Below are 20,800 nucleotides of genomic sequence, written 5' to 3'. Positions count from 1 at the left end.
ATAATTGGTATTGTATATATTGTGTAGGTCCTCTTTCCTAGCTACTGTTATCACTTTTATTAGCACATAGCTATTAATGATAATAACTCACCCAAGTCAATCTTCAACTCATTCAACAAATACTTTGGAATCATTGCCCTAGGTTCTGGTGGCACAAAAATGAGGAAGATACAACTGGACCACAGTTTGTAAAGTGTGCTAGTTAGTCTCTTGTTTGTGGTCCCCTCACTCCCACTCCAATCCATTCTCTGCACTTCTCTGTGTCCTGGGAGTTTGACCTCTATAGACTCAATCATCAAGGCTCTCCTGCCCTCTGGCTTCAGGTAAGATTCCGTCTTCTGGAGGTATGGGAGGTTGATGTATTTATTCTCCTGGCTTCCTGCCTTCTAGGCGGTGTTTTGATGGTGGCTTCATTCTTTGTCTAACGCCACAGCTCCTGTTAGGCAGCCCCTCTGTTACAGCTCCAGTTCTTGCCATGGTCCCCGTTAACCTTAAAAAATAAAAGCGCCAATTATTTTACCAGCAAAATGGGTTTATTTGGGAACAGCAGAGAATTACAATCTGGGATAAGCAAGTTAGGGCAATATCATAGGTAAGTCTAGGGAAAGAAAGAGGGGAAGGCTCTTTAATAAAGGGGACCAGTGGGCAGGGCTCTTGTAAACAGGAAGTCCATTGGAGTAAACTGGGAGTCCTAAGTATAGTGGCTTCTCATTGGCTGAGCTGTTGCCAGGGGGAAGAGGAAGTCTTCCTCCCTCCTAATGGGATGGTAAAGCAGCATCCACCTGAAAGGTCCTTCTCTTCATCCTGGGTCTGCAATTGACCAGGAGCAGTAGGTAGGGAGTGAGAGCTGCCCCTGGCCACCTCCCAACTCCAACTCCATTTTAGTGAGGTTTCCCTTTATTGATTTTAACATCCCCTAACATCATTTCTTTTTTTTAAAAAAAGATTTTATTTATTTATTTGACACAGAGAGATCACAAGTAGGCAGAGAGGCAGGCAGAGAGAGAGAAGGGGGAAGCAGGCTCCCCACTGAGCAGAGAGACCAATGTGGGGTTGGATCCCAGGACCCTGGGATCATGACTTGAGCCTAAGGCAGAGGCTTTAACTCACTGAGCCACCCAGGCGCCCCCCCTCCAACATCATTTCTAATCCTTGCCCCTTAGGGCTAAGGTGGTATTGTTGTTGTTAGCCCCAGAGCGCTTCAGCCTCCCTTGTTAGTTCCTTTAACCCTGGGGGCATTATTACAAACAGTGCCTTTATTAGTCTCCAGTAAAACCTTTTGGAGTGTGCCATCTGTTTCCTGCTGGGAGTCTGGCTAATACAAGGAGACAGACAAATAAATGAATAATTAAAGTATAGTACAAACGTGTTTTAATAGAGATATACATGGGGTGCTATAGAAACAGAAAAGAGGGCCATGCAGTCCCAAGTGTTTTAAATTTCTCTCCTATGTGTTGTTAAATTGCTTTTCTCGTCTCTGACTTATTATGGTTTTTTTTTCTTCTGTCTTATAAAGCATTTGACCAAAAATTCTGTTAATTTTTCAAAGAAACAGCTACTAATTTGTTTACCAAATATTTCTTCATATCTGTTCCATTTTGCTTTTTTTTTTTTAAGATTTTATTTATTTATCAGGGAGAGAGAGCGAGCACAGGCAGACAGAGGCAGAGGGAGAAGCAGGCTCCCTGCTGAGCAAGGAGCCCGATGCGGGACTCGATCCCATGATGCTGGGATCATGACCTGAGCCGAAGGCAGCTGCTTAACCAACTGAGCCACCCAGGCGTCCCCCATTTTTCTTATTTTTATTTGGCTCCTCTATTTCTATATTTTGGCTGGTTGCTTCATTTTCTTTTCTTTTATTTTTTAAAAAATTTTATTTATTTTAGAGGGGTTGGGGAGGTACAGAGGGAGAGGGAGAGAGAGAATGTCAAGCAGACTCAGTGCTGAGCACGGAGCCTGATGTGGGGCTGGATCTCACGACATTGAGGTTATGACCTGAGCTAAAATCAAGAGACCCCTGCTTAACCCACTGAGCCACCCAGGCGCCCCTATTTCCTTTTAAAGGGCTTTAGTTCATCATGTTTCTCTCACCCTCTCTATCTTACTTATTAATACAGGCATTTACAATGACAAGTTCTCCTTTAAGTACTAAATTGGCAGCATTCCATGTATTATAAAACTCTTTATATTTTCATTTAAAAACATTCTGTCATTTTGTATTCCATTTCCTCCTTGACTTGGAAGTAACCTAAGAGAGTCTTAAAAATTCGACATTGCTGTTTATTATTTAGTTCCACTCTTGCAATATATTTTTAATGTTATTTCATTATAGCCTGAGAATGTGCTATGTAGATTTTTTTTATATTTACCAAATGAACGTTTGCATTTTCTGTGTATGACTGATTTTTGCGACGTTTCTGTAGTTACTAAAAATAAAGTGTTTTCTACTGCTTGATCATGAGGTGATCTCCATGTGATAATGCTGTCCAGCCCTGTGAGGCACCTTCAAAAAGTTATCCCAGCCTCTGCTTCCCTCCCCAGGTGCCACCACTTAAAGGGAGATCACTGAAACATACCCTCTTTTTTTTTTTTTTTTAAGAGACCTGAACAAAGAACTAATCGGACTCAAACTTCAAACCTTGTCCTCTTTTTGTTTGGTTGGTTTTTCGGGTGGGGGTTAAGGAAGCTGCTTTTTTGTTTTTACTCTCCTAGCCACGGACTTTGTTCAATCCTTTCTGTTGTGCCTTGACCGAGTCTTGGGAATAAATGGATGACTGCTTCTTTCTTCCCTCTGACGACTTCAACTGCTCCTTTGAGTCCGCCTCAGGCAATGTGTCTCCTAGTTGCATCTGCCCTTCAGCATTGCGGTGAACTCATGGACAAATGCCACCTCCACATCTGTGTTTGGCTTTGTTTGTCCTTCACCTGCCTGGAACAGAGGTGGCTAGCTGGTCCATGAAAAACAATCCTGTTCCCTCTTGCACAGTGTGGAATTATTCCTGGAAGGTTGCTGTAAATCCAGGGACTTCATTTCCCAGCACCCTTTGCATCCAGGCGTGGTCGTGTTCTCTGCCATGGAATGTGAGCTAATATGCAATGTGTCACTTCTAGGCTGGGGCCTCTGAGAGCTGGTGGTGTCTTTCCACTCTTCTTTTCCTCTTCTGATGGCCAGAGGACTCTGGGATTCTTTGGCAATGGTAGGAACACAGATTGGAAGCAATTCGGTTTCTTAATTATCATGAAAGAAAGCTGCCCGTGAACCAGGAACATGCATGTTCTACTCTTTAAGTCAGTGAGAATATTCTAATGTGTTAGGTCACTGAAATGTTGGGGTTTATTTTTATTACATAAGCCACCATCGCCCTAATATACTGTGGACCATTCTATCTCAAGTATTAAGATTGCTAATTAAATTTAATTGGACTCTTCTGATATTTCTGTCAGTTTTGTTTTTCAATATATGTTGTTGCTTTGTACTTTGGGACCTAAAGATAGAGACTATTAGGTTTTGTTGACTTTCTCTTCATCTTCATTTTATTTTTAAAGTAATCTTGACACCCAACATGGGGCTTAAACTCACAGCCCTGAGGTCAGGCGTCATATGTTGTATCGACTGAGACAGCCAGGTGCCTCAGGTTTTATTAACTTTTTATTATGGCTTCCTTGTTCAATCTCCTATTCTTTTGCTGTGGTATCTATATTGTCTTATATGATTAGAAATTACTGTTTTACTGGCATTGGTATCAACTATAACAGACCTTAAGCCAGCTCTTATCTTTGAATCAGTTCATGTATTTCTATTTAAAATACATTTCTTGGGGTACCTGATTGGTTCAGTCAGTAGAGTATGAGACCCTTGATCTCAGGATCCTGAGTTCAAGCCCAACGTTGGGTGTGGAGCCTACTTAAAATAAGAAAATAAAATACATTTCCCCCTTTAAAAAAAAAAAAGGTTTATTTATTTATTTTAGAGAAAGAGAGAGAGAGCCTGAGCAGAGAGGCAGAGAGAGAGGGAGCGAGAATCTTAAGCAGACTCAATGCTGAGCACAGAGATGATGCTGGGCTTGATCTCACGACCCTGAGATCATGACCCGAGCCAAAACCAAGAGTCAGATGCTTAACTGATTGTGCCACCCAAGGTCCCTGTCCCCCCTACTTTTTTTTTTTTTAAAGTAAGCTCTACACCCAACATGGGGCTTGAACTCACGATCCCAAGATCAAGAGTCACATGCTCTACTAACTGAGCCAGCCAGATGACCTTGTCACTCTCCTTTATAGAAGAGAATTCAACCCACATATGTTGTTCCTATAATGGATACTCTGCCAGCAGGATGCACTAGGTGTGTGACCTTGGCCAAGTCTTCTACTTCCTCTCCACTTCAATTTTCTTATCTATTTTTTTAAAAGATTTCTTTTTTTTTAATATTTTATTTATTTGACAGAGAGAAATCACAACTAGGCATAGAGGCAGGCAGAGAGAGAGGAGGAAGCAGGCTCCCTGCTGAGCAGAGAACCCGATGCGGGGCTCAATCCCAGGACCCTGAGATCATGACCTGAGCTGAAGGCAGAGGTTTAACCCACTGAGCCACCCAGGCACCCCTCAATTTTCTTATCTATTAAATAGGAAGCACATATTACAGGATAGCTATGAGAATTCAATGAAATCAAAATCCAAAATCCAAAAGACAATTTGCTTTAGTTTTTCTAGAATCTAAACTATATTCCTTTTCAAGAGAAACTTCAATTTAGGTGGATCCTTGTGATAATAGCTTCCCTTCACATAGTTTTACATAGATTTTCCATTGTGATTTTTTTCTTCTCTAGAACATGAGGGACAAGATTTCCAGGCATCCTTTAGATATTTTTTTAAAAGGTTTTATTTATTTGAGAAAGAGCACCCATGTGCATGAGTGGGAGGAGGAGAAAAGGAAGAGGGAGAGAATTCCCAGCAAACTCCAAGCGGAGTGCCCATCGCGGGGCTCCATCTCATGATGCTGAGATCATGACCTGAGCCAAAAATCAGACTTAGACACCCAAGTGACTGAGCCAATATTTAAAGGCACTCTCTAAATATATATATCTATATATAGATATATATGTGTGTGTCTGTGTGTCTGTGTGTGTGTATATATATATATATATTTTTTTTTTAATTTTCCTTGGGTAACTGCATAATGTCCCCCAACTCAAAGTGGAAATAGTTATATTGTAGGTAGCAGGATTTGAACAAAGATTTCTGACTTGAATCCAGAGCTCTTTCCAGGGCATTAAGATTGCTAGGAGAAGATGAGGCAGTAACTTTCCTCTTCATCTTTCATTACCACCACTATTAAAACAAAGCCCAGAAACCAGTGACCCTTTACATAACTCAAAAAAAAAAAAAATCAAGGTGTCATAGACGGTTTAGCACCATTGAAGTTTGATTGAAATCTGGGATTTCCCCCCCCTTCAATTAACGTGGTAATCCATAGATATAATAGCTCTTTGGATGATTAAGAGATTTGGAAACAATGATGCAAGATAAGTTATAGGAGACACAACCTTATAATGCCGCTGATTCGTTATGTAATTGTCCTAAGCCTGAATGCTAGTGGCACCAAACAATGCTCGGTTGTTCTCAGAAACTTTGAGAGAGTAACTCTGGCATAACATCTTTCACTTCTCAGAGAAAATATAGCTTTCAGTCAGCAATCCAATTGTGGGTTAGGAAGAACGTTTTCTGGGGACAGAGAATGAGTATCCAGTGTTGTGGTTTTGCAGTGAGATCCATAATTGTGTGTTCCCAAGGGAAGAGGTTCAAGAAGGGCATCTCGGAGGGAAATTTCTGCCCGTCTCTGTGGTTCAAGCATGACCACGGGGGCTCAAAAGTAGATGCATGAGAGGCTAGAGCCACGCCTGATCGTTGAGGAAGGTCTTCTCTTACACGGTATGCTTTGAGGGGCAGTGGCAAAGTCTACCCTCCCTTCACACTACTCCCTCCCCACTGATGCTGGAAACTTCTGAGCATCCTTGTGTTCAGCCTTGCCATCTTTGAGGAGGGTGCTTGTTGTGATGAGTCCCGGTTGATATAAGGAATTGTTGAATCACTTTATTGTACACTGGAGACGAATATAACACAGCATGTTCATGAGACTGGAATTAAAATTAAAAAATAAAGTAAGAAAAAAAAAGAAACAATACAAATCGCCCCAACACCACCACCCATTAAGCTCCCAGCTCCTCCATATGAATGCGTTTCTCAGACCTATTTCCTTTTTTTTCCTTTCAGAAGCAAGTTTTGGTTGCTTCAGGAGGCAGGGTGGGTAGGGAAGGCAGAGAAAGATTTTAGCTGCCTGATTCACATTTCCCCTAGCCATTTTGGACCGGGTTCCCTTGGCCTTATTAGAAAGCCCTTTCACACATCATCTGCTCCACAAAAGCCTGAGTTCCTGGAGACGTGGGTCTTCACCCAGGAGCCCGGGAGACCTTTGTAGGAATTAGCCTTTGCGGTCACGTGGGTTCAAGACTCTCAGTGGGCCTTGTGTCTGGGAATGTGTGGGGCGGCGGAGCTGGCTGTGGAGCGGCTCCTTCATGGGCCAGGCCTGCCTTTCCAGCCCCTCTCTTGTTTCTCCACAGAGGGAGCCCCCTTGGGAAGAAGAGCTCCCATCAAAGGAGCTGGCGGATGGGGAGGGGAATGTGCCAGGAAATGGAAGACGAGAATGTTCAGATTCCAAAAGGGAAGGGCGGAGTTCAGAAGGAAACCACTGACTTATGTGTATGATTTCGTGTAGAAGAAAAAAATGTTACCTGACTCACAGCTGGTGGACGGGAGAAAGGAAATGGGGAAACTGTGAGGGGCAGGGACGCTCTTTGGTCCCAGCTCCTGAGAAACCAAGGCAGCTGGCCTGTGTGGGTTCCCTCCCAGTTCCCAAGGCTCAGGCCTCCTTGTGCCATTAGATCTCCAGGGGAGGCCCCGAGGCCAAATCATGAAGCGCGGGGAGTTGAGCTTTGCTGTGCTTACCTCAGCCTTCAGTTCCCATCCCCGAGGCCTTTCCTTTCTCTTCTGTCCCTTCTCCTTTTCTCATGATGAGCTGAATGCTTCTGAGGTGTCTCTAGTACCTTAAGAAAAAGAACCTGAGGCCTCGTTCAAAATTGCGGGGTGACAGGGTGACTGGCTGGCTCAGCCAGTAGAGCCTGCGACTCTTGATCTCAGGGTCTTGAGTTCAAGTCCCACGTTGCATGTGGAGCCTACTTTAAAAAAAAATAGGGCTGACATTTTCAAGTGGCATCTTTCCCAGGGGAATTTGCTACTCCCCCTCCCCCGCCCCCAGAAGACAGTGGAATCGGAAGAAACTACCTTACCAGGAGGCCTGACTCAGGAATTTCAGGACAGGTGAGGGTGGGGCTCGGTGTCCCTGGAAGGGCAGGGCCCGGTCTGGAGAAGCTCAAGGAACGTTCAAGAATTGTTGTGCCGGGAAGAGGGAATTCTGAGCCACTTTCCAGCCCACGGCTCTCTACCACCTCCCAGAATGCACCTCTCCGGCATTCAGACAACAGCATCCAGCCTTTCTTTCCGTCGGCTCCCTTCAGTGTACATAAGGATCCTTCAGGCGGAGGCTGTATTTGAATGAAGTCCAAACTGTGGGCCCTGCCTTCGATCAGAATTCAGACAAGCAGGGCAGCCCTCCAAGCCTCACCTGTTTGTGGTTAATCTCCACCAATCAGAGCCCGACCGTCTCAGCGCCCTTACGGAGAATGAAGAGTATCCAAACAGAAGGGAGAAGCTCCTAATCCCCTTTCCCAGGCCCAGAACCAGAGAGAGGTGAGCGGGGAAGATGGCTTTTAATGGACTCCAGGAGGCTCCTAAACAAATGTCAAGTTTAACATTAATGTGTTTAGAAAAGGCACCCAAGATCATTCTTTTTAATCTGTTTTGTAAACTGCCAGCCAGCGGGCCTCCCAGGATCATTTTCCATTTGTTGGGTTTCGTAGATGACAACGGTCCCTCAGAGGCTCCGGGGCAGCGGGAATCACTCTCCTATTGATAAGAAAAAAAGACAGAAGGAAAGAGAGGGGCAGAGAGGGAGAGGAATCGAGGAATCGTGAGAAGAGAATCTTAGAGCAAAAGTTAAATGTATTTAAAGACAAATTAATATTAGGAGTCAGCCTGGAAAAACATATGGCTTGAAAATGATCATTCCAGCCTCCGTTGGGGAGCCTTCCTCTCCCTCCGCCGGCCCCTTCGTGCCTCCCTGTGGAAGCAAACAGGGGTTCCCAGGCCCCGTCTTCAGGCGATTGTGTGCATCAATTGCTTTCTTGTTTGGTGAAGAGAGTAAGCCATTATTTACAGCTGTCTCTCAGGAGCCTTGGGGAGATGCAAAATAATTGTAGTTCCCAGCAATGTGATTAAAGTGTGTGTGAGAGATGCCCCCGCAGCCAGAACAGAACAGAAAAGTGAGGAAGTACTTGATTCCAATGGGTGTTTAAATTGGAAAAGCTCACATATGACTTTCCAGCCAAACAAAGGAGGCGACTTGAGGGACATCTTTAAAATACATTGTTAAAGCTTGTTGGGGCAAAAGCCTTTCTTGGATGTAAGCAATAGCTTCAGATTCGGGTCCCCAGGGCTGGCTGGAGCCAGGGGAAGCCCGAGCCCTGTGAATTATTGGCCTGGCTTGCATCTGGGAGGAGCCTAGCTTTAAGAGCGGGTCCTTCTGGACTCTTCCAAACACACAGCGGCTCCAGGAAGGTAGTCTCCACCCAGGCCTTTGCAGCCGAGAGAAAACCTGGGGCCCCTCGTGAGTGAGAAATGAGGAGAGGGGAGAAAGGGAGGGGAAAAACAAGAGGATGAACATTTCAAAAGGCCTGAGAAGAGCCTCCAGAGAATTCCCACTTTTCCTTAAATCTACTACTTGAATTTTAAGTGCATGTGCATTTTTTTCTCTTCTACAATTTCTTCATTAAAAACACAGGGGCAAATCCCTTTGCTGTGGACTGAGTTCAGGCTCATCAGCTAGAGAGCACACCTGCAGCGGGGTCGGGAGAAAGCACATTTCCTTCCCTCTCAACATTTGTCTTTTATTTGGACAAATCAGGAAAGGGAATTCCTCTCAACCCAACTGACTGACTCTGTGGAGGAAAGACGACCACTTCCCCTCTGGGGGCTTTTTTCCTCATCTTGAAAATGGAGAAGTGAATCATCTTTAAATCTTCCCAGCATTCAGTAGGTTTCCCTGGGGAGTGAGCTCTTCGAGAAGACACCAAGAATGTGAACCGATTTGCATTCTGGGACAGCTAGCATCTTAAGTCAGTCTAGTTTGATTGTCATCTCAAGGAATCCCCTAACAAGTAATGGTATACTTAGTCATTTTATGACCACTAATGGTTTTTATTAGACTGCTCTTCTAAAATGAATAGTCAGTGCGTCTCTCTATATAATCTGGTGCCGACAGGTTTCAAGTACATAGAATTGGCACAGGTCCAGGGTGTATCTGGAGCATGAGCCTTGGAGGTAGGCAGATGCGAATTTGAATCCAAGCCTCTCTGTGCCTCTTACTGGATGAGTGGCCTTCGACACATTATTGGATCTCCCTAAGCGTAACTCCTCATTTCTGCAAAGGGTTGTGGTGAAGCTCTTCTACAGTTGAGCAAGCACAAATGAGGCACTAGCACAGTGCCTGGGACATAGTACTTAAGCAATATGGCCGCCATCAGCATTTGCCTGCTGATATCAAGCAATTACTTGTGTTTGCCATGGTGGGTTGTTAAAATGTTCTTTCAGTGTTGAGTTTGCTGTGGGGTTCTATGCCTCACTCCTGCTCTCCCTCTAGCCCTGTCCATCCCTCTACCTGCCTTGCTTTCCTCTCTCCCCCTCCTCCTCAACCTTTCTATTTTCCTCCCTCCCCTTGTTCTCTCCCCCACCTCCCTACTCCTCTACACCCTCTCTTACAAGCAGCCTTTGTACTGCTCTTGGCTGCTTTCCTGGTTCAGTCTAACTCAGGATGTGACCTTAATGTTACTAACAATAGCAGTTCACTCCCACAGCCCACACTGCAAGCTTTCTCTGAAACAACTCATTTTATCCTCACAGTCCTGAGAGGTACACGAGTATCCCCCTTTTACAGATAATGGCACAGAACACAGAGGGAGATTAAGCGACCTGCTCAAGTTCAGGTAACCACTGAGTGATGGAAATGGAATTCGAGCCCAGAGAGTGTGGCTCCAGGACATGGGTTCCAGATCTGTGCTCTTTGTCATGACAGGACACTGACTTCATGAAGCAAAGAGAGGTGAGACTCGTGTGTCTCCACAGATGACCCAAACCATGAACAATGCACATACTGATAATTGAATAGACTTTGAATACGCATGCTTTCCAAGGTTATTATGCTCCAGCACTCGAACCTTTGCTGCTGTAGGTCATAGAGGCAGGAAGGGAGGGGGCAAGATAGAGTTGTAGAGGACAGTGGGGTGTGGGTAATGGGTCCCAATCAATGTGAGTGAAACTAGCCCCGTGATCCAAACCTTCCCAAAGTTGCATCCCTAAGCAAAGCCCTAAGAGCTCATTTACAGGCACCAGGAAGGTGAGCTTTCTACTTCCCAGGCATGTGTGTTCTTGCTTGTCACACCTTAAATGGACCTTGCCCTTCCTGTGGCTTCCTGTGGCAAAGGGTTCCTTCCCCACTAGCATTAACAACTGTTAGTAAGTCTTTTGTACCACTCAGTCAGTTGTCTCATCTGTAAAATGGGATAATGCTTCCCTCTTTTGTAGGGTAAAGTAATTGTGTGGACTTAGGACAGGGTGTGTAACGCACACTCAATACTATGCAAACAAAAAAGAAGAAAACAAAATATTCCAAGGCTCACAGTCACTGCTCCTAACAGGCTTCCAAAACGATTGCTTGTATCTCTTAGGATTTTTACTGGTCCACTTTATCCTCTAGCTGATCCCAACCCTACTCCCAATCCCTCCTCGAAATTCTGGTGCTTGGGGAGAATTCCTTGCTCATCTGGGGCATACTCTTCTTCACCTTTGCCAGTAACCTTTGACCTTTTTCTATGGGAGCTTAATCCAAGTGTCTGCTCCCCACTCCCAAGGCAAAGTGTATGACCTTATGTAAGTCATTTCCCTTGAATGGGCTTTAGTGGCCCTATATTAGATAGAAGGGTTGGACTTGGTTCATGGCACTTAACTCAGGGTCCCTGGAGGTCCCTTCTTACTGGGAAGTTATGTACATCTTTAAATGTGTTAGCTGCTACAGGCTCGGGGCATCTTCCCATTGGTTAGTTCTCTAAATTGGTTCAGATTTCATCAGTTCTATTCAATGAGTTGTTTCTTAGTGTAAGAGTCCCTAATTTATCTGCTGATGAAACTTACCTTATTCATTCTCCAAATTCATTAACCTTCAAAAATAGATTCGGGAATTGGAATTAGAAGGCGAGATTGATATTTCTTTGACAGTAATTTGTTAACCCTTTGGTTATCTGACAAAGTCAGGCAACAGGGAATTCAGGTTATCCAATGAAGTGCTGGGTTTCCTCCATATACAGAGAAATGGCTCCAGAGGAGAACTTTCCTCATGCAAGAGTGGGATCCGGGGTCTCCACTGTGCCTTAGTCCTTTCTAAGCCCAGATACTCAGTCCTGTAGACCAGTGGTCAGCCAACTGTGGTGCACAGTTCAAGTCTGGCCTGCCACCTGTGTCTGTACACCTGTTTTGCAAGCTAATAATGATCTTTACCTTTCATTCTTTTTTTTTTTAAAGACTTATTTATTTTAGAGAGAGAGCAGGAAGAAGGGCAGAGGGAGAGAGAGACTCCCAAGCAGACTCCCCACTGAGCTGGAGCCCACTGCGGGACTCAATCTCATGACCCTGAGATCCTGACCTGAGCTGAAATCAAGAGTCAGACCCTCAATTGACTGAAGCACTCAGGCACCCCATTACTTTTCTAAAATGGTTGAAAAATCAAAAGAGTACTATTTTGTGACAAGTGACAAAGCATTAGGGGAACACAGCACATGCTCATTCATACACCTGTTGTCTCAGGCTGCCTTTACATCACAACAGGGGAGGGGATTAGTTGTGAAATAGCCAGTATGGGCAGCAGACCTCCCAGCTGGCCTATTCCATATAATGTCTATCAGCCCCATCAGCCCTACTCTCAGAGACTTGGAAAGAAGTTTATGAAGATGCCAAGTTCTGGCTACCTCTGTACTACTGGAACAAGCCCAGAGGGGGACTAGCAACCCCTCAAACCCAGCCCATCTAATCTAGCCTCACCCTACCCTACCCCTACACCACCACAGAGTTAAACCTTGAACAGGTACAGGGCACCAAGCACTAAACCTCTAACTCCCTCATATTCCTGGGCAGCCCATTGTTTTGAAATGTTCTGGTTTGAGGTCCACAGGCAGATGGGAGGAACATTTGGCCTATGGAGCTCACCTCTGCCTTTGCTCCCAGAAGCAGAGAACCAAGGGGCCACACTGCTTTCTGCACTGATTTGTAGAAGGCGGCCTCAAAGAACAGAGTTGAGTCATTCTGAGAGCTTCCCGGTGGCCAACGGACTTCCACATGGAGATGGTCAACGCGAGGACCCTTTCGCCTTGCAAAGCACATGACTAAAGCCCCAGCCATTCCTCCCTCCATGGGCAGGTATAAAACCCTCATCCTTTCATGAACAAAATTCGTTTGATTTCAGAAATAAATTTAGAGGTTTAGCAAAAAGGCAGAAAAGCTGCTTCCAAGAGCCAAAAAAAGCAATGTTATTTCGAAGAGAGGTGACAACGTCTTCCGATGTCCAGAATTTGAGAGAACGGCAGGAAATGGTGGGTCACTCCCCCAGTACCTGTGTGGCCTGTAGCCCCTTGTTTATCTCACCCATTCCCTCTGGACTGTTTTTATCCTCTGTCTCTACTTGTGTCTCTGCCCCTTTCCCCTTGTCTTCTTTCACTTCCTGTCCTCTGCGTCTGTCCTCTCTGGTCATCCTCTGTTTCCCATCTCCCTCTCTCCTGGTCTCCCACCCCTCACCTGGTCATAATATAAAATGGAAGAAAACCCTTTAATCATTTGTAAATAGTATTTGTGGTTTCAGGTCCTTATTTTATTTTATTTTATTATTTTTAATTGCCTATGCTGTACTTTTCATTTCCATGACTTATGAACTCTTGATTTTAAAAACAGTTGAATGAAATGTCTTCTGTTTCTCTTCTTTATTTTATTTTGAAAAAGAGACAGATAGAGCACAGTGGAAAGAGGGAGAGGGAAAGAAAGAATCTCAAGCAGACTCTGTGCTGACCATGGAACCCGTCATGGGGCTCGATCTCATGAGCCTGAGATCATGACCCTGAGATCACGACCTGAGCCAAAATCAAGAGTCAGACGCTTAACCCACTGAGCCCCCAGGTGCCCCACGCACTTGAGATGTTATCAAGTCATTTAATACTCACAGGATGAAATAGGTACTGTTGTTATCATTCTCGTTTCAAAGTGAGGATGTGAGACACAGATACTACATGTCTTGTCCGAGGTCCTCCATCCTGTGTCTGGCAGAAAGGTTGAAATGCAGGCAGTCTGCATCCCAAGTTCATATCTTTCACCATGTAACTTAACTAACCACCTCTGGGGCTAGAAGGCCCCTAGTTCAAAGAAGGCACAAAGGTTTCCCCATTGATTACTCAGGCTCCTTGGCAGGACTTCATGCTTTGGGCATGTACATCTTCCACGGATATAAAGGCCTACATTTATTTTCCCAGAAAACATTGATAGAGATTAAGGGAAAGGTTGGAACCCTCCCACTGCCTCCTCTAACTAAAAGGTGCCAATGTTTTTCTTCTATTCAGCCTCCCCATGCCCCACACTAACCCCAAGTAGAGCCCCTCTTTTATTTATTTGGTTTTTTTTTAATCTTTTCTATTTTACGGGGAATGAAAAAAGCAGGTTCATGATTCTCCTGTGCCATTTCCAGACCATTATTCCGTGGCCATTGCTCACCAACCATGTTGACTTTGAAGCCTGATGATGATGACGATGATGATGATGGTAAAAGAAAACCTGGAGAGGGCAAACATTAGCCCAAAGTAATGGATTTCTTTTTCTTTTATTTGAGGGGGGAGGACCAGAGAGAGAGAATCCTAAGCAGGCTCCATGCCGAATGTGGAGCCCAACACAGAGCTCAATCTCATGACTCCAAAATCATGATCAGAACTGAAACCAAGAGTCAGACTCTTAACTGACTGAGCCACCCAGGCACCCAGGGAATGGATTTCTTAGGGTAGAAACATCAGTGTTTCCACAGACTATGTAGGAAATATTCTTAGAAATAATAATAACTTACTGTTTACTGAGCATGTACTATGTGCCAGACTCTGTTCTAAAATCTTTACATGTATTAGATTCTTGAACCATATTAAGATGCTTATGACAACTTTGTGAGGGAGACTGGGTGACAGATGAGGAAAACAAGGCCCAGAGATGTCAAGGGACTTGGTCAAAGTCACACAGCTGCAGCCAGGGTTGAAATCCAGATCAGTCTGACTTAAAAGCTTGTTCTTAGAAAGCAAACTGCTATATTGATGACCTTCCAGTTATACCATGTAGATGAGCAACTCCTTTTTTGTAAGGATTTATTTATTTGAGAGAGAGGACGAGAAATGGACTCCCCACTGAGTGCGGAGCCTGACATGGGGTTCACAGCGGGGCTCGATCTCATGACCCTGAGATCACGACTTGAACTGAAACCAAGAGTTGGCTGCTCAACCGACTGCCCCACCCAGGCACCCCTAGATGAACAACTCTGGCTCACTGCCATCTTTGCCACTGATTCCAACTGCCCCCCACCCAAGGTTCCCATGGCCACCGCCTACTTAGTGGCCCCTCGGGCAGACATCTGTTCCCGTAGCCACCTGATTTAGATGAGCTTGATCTGCTCTTTCTCAGTTGGGAGCAAGGGACTTAACCTGGAGCCAACATGCTCTTAAATTCTTTTCCTGCCTCTTTTTCTTGGTCCCTGGAGGCTACTAAAGTTACTTTTCCTCGGAGGGTGATTTTGTTGTTTTTGCCGTTTTTCCTTTGGAGAATTGTTAAAAAAAGCTTTCTTTCCTGTATTGAAGGTCTACCGGGCAATCTTTATTTTGGTTTGAATTAATAAGGGAACTTTTCAAATTATAAAAATCTAGCTACAATGAAGAAAAACTGGAAAAGAAGAAAGACACGTGGAGTCCCATCACCCCAGCCCAAGCGCTGTCATGGTTTGGCAAAAGGGCGCAGGGGAGAAGCCTAGGCTCTAAAGTCAGACTGAATGTGTTTGGCTCCTTAGGCCTGCGTTTATTAGCTCTGTTAATTAGCCTTTCTCACCTTCTTGGTGGCTTCTGATCCCAATTTCCAGTGTATGGAGGCAAGGGCTCCCCCTACACACACTCCGAATTCACTGATGCCAGCTAGGCTGTCCTCCAACTTACCTCAGTTCTGACACTATTTAACCAGAGATTCCATCAGATTCCACACATTAAGGGGTCAGTCCTACAAGTCTGCCCCCACCCTGCACTTCAGAAGGAAATGCAAGCCCAACTTGTCACCTGGGCTTCTGAGCGATGAGCTATAGATTGGAGGTTCCAAAGACCCGCTCCTCAGGTTTGATTAATTGGCTAGAGTGGTTCACAGAACTCAGAAAAACATTTTCTTGACTAGATGACTGGTTTATTATGAAAGGGTATGACTCAGGAACAGCCAGAAGGAAGAGATACATAGAGAGGGAATAGGGAAAGTGAGTGGGAGCTTCCATATTCTTCCCGAGCTCTGGTCTCCCCAAATCTCCATGTGTCCACCAACTTGGAAGCCCTTTGAAGCCCATCTTTCTGGTTTCTTATGGAAGCTTCATTATGTAGGCATGGTTGACCAACTCATTGGCCATTGACGATGGATTCAACCTCAAGTTCCTTCTCTCACTGGAAATCAGGAGGTGAAAATGGCGTTGGCCCCTCTAGCAACCAGCCCCATTCTCAGGTGTGGTCTAAAAGTCACCTCACTGGGGCGCCTGGGTGGCTCAGTGGGTTAATCCTCTGCCTTCGGCTCGGGTCATGATCTCAGGGTCCTGGGATCGAGTCCCACATCAGGCTCTCTGCTCGGCAGGGGGCCTGCTTCCTCCTCTCTGCCTCCTCTCTGCCTGTGTCTCTGCCCGCTTGTGATCTCTGTCTGTCAAATAAATAAATAAAATCTTTAAAAAAAATAGAAGTGACCTCATTAATAGGACAAATGGGACATTTATCCCTTTCCTCAACTAAGAAATTCCAGTGGACTTAGGAGCTCTATACTAGAAACTGGACGGAGGAAGAACATGTATCAATTTCTTAGTATAAATCACAATGTCACACCTTCATTTTCTCTATCTGTAAAATGGGGACCACATAATAGTGTAAGGATCTGATGAGAAGGTGGGAAATGCATATTCCTGCATCTTGAATAGAAGAGGCACTCAATAAGTATTTGTTCAGGCAGGTTCTTTCCAGTCTATTTTTCCTAGGCAAATTCTGAATAATTTCAGTAATAATGTATGTGATCTCTTATACTGTGTTTCTTCACTGCACCTGTTTCCATGGTGCCTATTTTGTCTGCATGACCATCCATTTTAATGACTACATGAATGTCCATCAGATGGAAAATCATTATTTAGCTTCCCCCCCTCACTTTTGGGGGCACTCAGGTTGTTTTCAGGTTTTCAATTTTATGATGAACATCAGTATACGTGTGTGCATGTGATTTACTGTTTTCATAAGGTGCTGATAGATTCTTTACACTGGGATTTGTTTTCAGTTCAGTTTTTTTAAATTAGACATCTTAAGAACATCTTAAAATAACCAGAATGAAAACCACTCTGGTTCATGAGGGCTTTCTAGGTGGGGGCAGGGGTTGGAGCCTTCCTGTGTGCAATGCATTTGGGGACCCGCAGGAGGTAGCGGCCTAACCCTGCATTCAGCCCCAGAAGGCGGCCATCAGATAAGGAAGCAGGAAAGAGATCTTCCCCACTCCAGCTCAGTGCTGTGTTTTAAGCTTCCCCACATGGAAATCATTTACCTGAAAGGAAGGCAAGAGATTCTGGATGGAATTTTCTTACTCTCATTCTTGGTCTCTATGTTTGGGAGAAACTTTAATTTTCTGGCTCTTGTGGAACAGGCTTCTGATAGACTTAGAAGATCTCTCACTGAAAGCTTCTGAAATGAAAGAAGAGGCTACGATATCACTTGCATTAGACTCTGCACTTTCTTACCCTTTGATTCTTTCCCTTCTGGTCTCACAGCTACTGCTGGGATGTTAGTAGATGGGGGAGGGCGAGGCCATGCAGGCGCTAGGCTCTGCTGCAAAGATCAAGGGGATGCCCAAACCCTCACACTTAAAAAAAAAAAAAAAGATTTATTTTTAAGTAATCTCTACACCAGTGTGGGACTCGAACCTCCAATCCCAAACTCAAGAGTCTTGTGCTCTGCCGACTGAGCCCGTCAGACGCCCCAAAACGTCATGTTTTAATGCAGTGTTTTAAATATCCAAATTAATGCAAAAAAATCTATAATGAACAAAGTATCAGAAATTTAAGTGCAGAATCTGACAGTGCCGTTCCAAGCTATGTTGGAGCTGAGGAAAAAGAAAAAAAAAATGTGTGTCCCTGAAAACATGATCCTATATATTTTTAAAGGTGTTTCCCCCCCGCCAGAGGTAGATTTTTGAAATTATCATTGATGTGTTTGTTTTAAATCCAAAAACTTGAATTAAATTAAAACCAGGGGCCCCCACCTGGCTCAGTCAGAGGAGCATGCATCTCTTGATCTCGGTGTTGTGAGTTCAAGCCCCACACTGGGCATAGAGATTACTTAAATGAATAAATAAATAAAATCCAAAAGAGTAAAATTATAATTAGTAAATCCTGTTTTGGGTACAAATAAAATATTGAAGCCGAAAATAATGTTGGGAGTTTGGATATACCTACTTCTAAATTTTTCAGTGTGGTTTTTTTTTTTTTTTCCCCAGCTACTTTAGTTTCCATTTGATGAGATAATTTTTCTGTTTTCCTTGCCTTGCAAAATTCATCCCAGCAAACCAGCAAATATTCAACTTGGAAGGAAGAGAGCATGAGAGAGAAAGAGAAAGAAAAATCCCAAGCAGATTCCCCGCTGAGCCTGGAGACATGATGCGGGGCTTGATCCTACTACTCTGCGATCATGACCCAACCCAAAATCAAGAGCCACCTCAGGTGCCCCAAACCAGCAAACATTTAACAATTCATATCTGTCCAGCCCTGGGCTGTCGTGTGAATGACACAAATCTGAATAAGGTGGAGCCATTGCCTTGAAGGAGCTTGCGGTCTTCTAGAGAGTTCAGACACCGCACCCTGGGGCTCCAGAAGAGGGAGAGGCTGTAGTAGGTTCTGCAGCTAGAGAAGACTTCTTGGAAGAATGGCAGTTTAGCTGAAGGCAGAATGTGCCAGAGCCTGCGGTCTGCAAGAGGGGGCTTGTACAGGTGGAACTAGAAGGAGATGAGACGGAAAGCCTAGGGGAGCCCGGAGAGAGACCATCTGACGGAGGAGTTGAGGAGGGACTTTCGAGTCAGACAGTTCTGGGTTCAACTCTGGGCACACCCACTGCCTCCCTGAACAGTGATTTGTCCCCGTTTTGTTTCCTTGTCAAGTGGGGGTGTGCTGGATATCCCCTGTGTGCCCCCACCCCCCCCAGCTTCTCTATCCTGCTGGTACCAGAGGCAGATCTCAATGGATGGCGTCAGCGGGCTCCTCTCCCCTCTGGCTTCCCGCTGGATTGGGCCCAGGGAGGCACTAGCTGGAGGCGGGGCATCGGGAGAGTGGGGACAGTGTATTCCTCACCTGGCTTCCTCCTTGCTTCACAGGAGCCATCCGCACCCTTTTGCGCCCCCAGCCTGGGGCAGTGAGGGTGCCCGGCCAAAGCTTCCACAGCCTTTGTGAGTTTCCCTAGCTCTGCCCACGCTTTGGCAAGCATTCTCTTCATTAAACTCCCCTTATTTAGCTGTTTTGAAGGTGCCATCTCTTTTCCACTGGCACTCGGCGTGCAGTAAGTGCTCATTAAATGTTCGCCCTTACACGGCACCGCCTAGACAAAAGCTTCTCTGGGGAAGGCTCTGTCCTTTGCAGAGGTCTGCCTCGGGGCCCTGAGTTAGCCTAGGTGTCAGCAAAATAGAACAAAGGATCCTCCTTTCAGAGTCAGCAGCCGTGCCAGGGTAAACGTCACGATCGGCTTTCCCAACAGCCTGGCTTGGTGACACCAGCCAGATAATTATTCCAGGCAATTTCTCCTGCCACTGTTCCCCTTGGCCTGGGTCCATCACTTTGTCACCTGGTGCTGAGGCCTCAGTGAGCCGTGGCTCAACAGGCGTTCCAAGCAGCTGTGTTTCCGTTTCTGTTTCTGTCTTTGGATCAGTGCAGGTCAATGCTTCACTGTGCTCATAGTCTATAAAATAAAGACCTTGGCCGAGGCCCCCTCGCCCTCCCCTCGCCCTCCCCTCGCCCTCCCTCCTCCCTCCCGTGTGTGAACGCAGCAACGTGGGGAAGTCTGCGGCCGCACCTTCGGGCTCTGCATCGGGGATCTCCCTGGATGGACTTGGCTGTTGTGTTGATCAATGGAGAGGAGTTTTACTTCTGAGAACATTGTTGCATCAAAGCCATCACTCATGGCCTTGGCAGAGTTATTCCACCGACCTCCCTTTTCCTCCTAAAGTTGCCAGAAATCCCAATTCTGTTCCCCTCCCTTCATTGCTGGTGTCATCCCTGAAGACGCTGTTCCAAGAATGGTCCTTCTGGTTTATCCCATAAATTTACAGAAGCTACAAACACTGCTCTAGGACAATCTACATCAATTCCTCTGGGCAGGGGGAGGGGGTAATGGTTACAAAGCAGGTGTTGTGCTTAACACCTACTGTGCATCGAGAGACTCCTTATTGTTGGCCTGTCTGTCTCAGTGGCTTCCCATTAAACCCACCGAGTCCTAGCGGTGTGAGGGGTGACTCCAGGGCTATTGCTCAGGTCACTCCAGTGGGTGTCCCAGCTCTCTGGAGACAAAGCCCAAGGCCTTGGGACTCAGGCTTGATGCTTCTGTAACAATTGCAATTCTTCCTTAGGTCCATTTGCAAAAATGGCTATCTACACACGGGACTGGGAGTGCGGTCCTATGAGAAGTAAACAGTCCCTCTTCGTTCTAGGGGTGGGAGTGCTGTTCAAATAGAATGCACACAGCTCGAAAGGGTCCAGCACATCTCCCCTATCATTAACATTCCCGTTGAGCCCAGCGTCATCTCAGTATTGTTTCTAGGCAAGTTCCTTTGCCTACTGTGTCACTATGTCATCGTTGCACCGTTTGCCCCCTTCCTGGAATTGATGGACTTGGATTTCAATACGTGCTTCTCTGCTACATGGGTTTGGAATCACAGCAGGATTATTTTTACCCCATTCGTCCATTCATTCATTCAGTTCCATGCCCAGCGTGGAGCCCAATGCGGGGCCTGAATTCACAACTTTAAGATCAAGACCTGAGCTGAAATCAAGGGTCTGACTCTTAACTGAAGGAACCCCCCAGGCAACCCTCATTTATTTTTATTGTGAGCTTGAACCACTCAACTAAAAAATAAAAATAAAAAGACTCAAAACCGAATACCCATTCAATCCTATCTGTTTCACTTCACGTTATTGTGTACACACATCTCCATAGATAAACGAAGTCCACGCACTTGTCATCTTTCACTGGAGAGAATTCCGCTACAAAACCTCAGCACATTAGAAGATGCCAGATTTGCATCTTTTTCCATTGG

At 45.3% G+C, this 20,800-nt stretch overlaps 1 pseudogene; it reads left to right on the top strand.

The window, feature by feature from the left end:
• The window catches only part of LOC116582363, a 46,548-nt pseudogene extending 32,496 nt beyond the window's left edge, over positions 1-14,052 (top strand).
• The last annotated feature ends 6,748 nt before the right edge of the window (positions 14,053-20,800 follow it).

The sequence above is a fragment of the Mustela erminea genome, chromosome X (genome assembly GCF_009829155.1).
Source record: "Mustela erminea isolate mMusErm1 chromosome X, mMusErm1.Pri, whole genome shotgun sequence".
NCBI classification, from domain to species: Eukaryota; Metazoa; Chordata; class Mammalia; order Carnivora; family Mustelidae; genus Mustela; species Mustela erminea.
Note: the sequence above shows the minus strand (reverse complement) of the source record. Positions and strands in the feature narration are given on the sequence as shown.